This window comes from Dipteris shenzhenensis, chromosome 14 (genome assembly GCF_047967505.1).
Source record: "Dipteris shenzhenensis isolate YYH24624 ecotype China chromosome 14, Dip_SZ_1.0, whole genome shotgun sequence".
NCBI lineage: Eukaryota > Viridiplantae > Streptophyta > Polypodiopsida > Gleicheniales > Dipteridaceae > Dipteris > Dipteris shenzhenensis.
In genome coordinates this window covers 36371350-36372562 of record NC_141609.1, presented here as the reverse complement: position 1 = coordinate 36372562, position 1213 = coordinate 36371350, and positions in this window count along the sequence as shown.

The following is a 1213-nucleotide window of genomic DNA, read 5'->3' as shown; positions in this document are numbered from 1 at the left end:
CCTCCCTATTCTCTCATTTCTCAAATTTACAAAGTCAAATATAAATAAGAAACTAATTAAAATAGAACTCAAAAACTCAAATAAGAAACTAATTTAAAAAGAATTGTAATGCCTTCTAAAAGACCCCCCTCCTCAAAAACTTTAACAATAAACTAATTGAAAAAGAATTGTAAGTAAAGAAAAAGAATTACAAGACGAATTTTAAGAAATAGAACTCAAAAACTTTAACAAGAAACTAATTGAAAAAGAATTGTAAGTAAAGAAAAAGAATTACAAGACGAATGAAAAAGAATGCAAGTACCTGGAAAAAGTGAAAAAAGTAAGGCTCCGCTTATCCTTTCTCTTCAGCTCTTGGTTGCTTCAATGAAATGAGGAGAGAGTGAGAATGAATGAATGGAAAGAAGAGTACATATAAGAAAAACTAGCCCACTCCTCCTACGCATAAATTTGAATTTTCAAAAAAGAGAGGGAAATTTGAATTCATTATAAATTTGAATTCAAATTTGTGTTCAACATTCTTCTCATACTTTCTTCTCGTACGTTCCTTTTGAATTCAAATTTGTGTTCAACATTCTTCTTTCTTCTTGTAAGTCCCTTTCATTCTTCTCGTAAGTCAAATCTTATTTGTCGCTCTTGCTCGTGATAGTAAGTCAAATCTTATTTGTCGCTCTTGCTTGTGATAGTAATCTTATTTGAGCAAGAATCTTATTTGTTGCTCTTGCTCATGATAGTAAGTCAAATCTTATTTGAGCAAGAATCTTATTTTCTGCTCTTGCTCGTGATAGTTCTACTCTTAGTTGTAAGAATTCAAATTTGTGTTCAGCATTCTTCTTGATACTTTCTTCTAGTAAGTCCCTTTTATTCTTTTCCTAAGTCAAATCTTATTTGTCGCTCTTGTAAGAATTCGACCTCTCTCCCTCTACTCCCTTATTTCTCTCTCCCTCACTCTCTCTCTCTCCCATACCTTCCCCCCTCACTCTCTCTCTCTCTTTCTCTCTCCCTCCCCTCACTTTCTCTCTCACTCCCCTCCCTCCTCTCCCCTCTCTCTCCTTCGGCTCCCTCCTCTCCTCTCCCTCTCTCTCTCTCTCTCTCTCTCTCTCCTCTCTCTCCTTCCGCTCCCCTCCCCCCCTCCCTCCCCCCCTTGACCCCGCCCTCCCCTCCCCTCCCCTCCCTCCGTTGCCAGAACCCCTCCCCCCCTCTGCCCCCCCCTCGA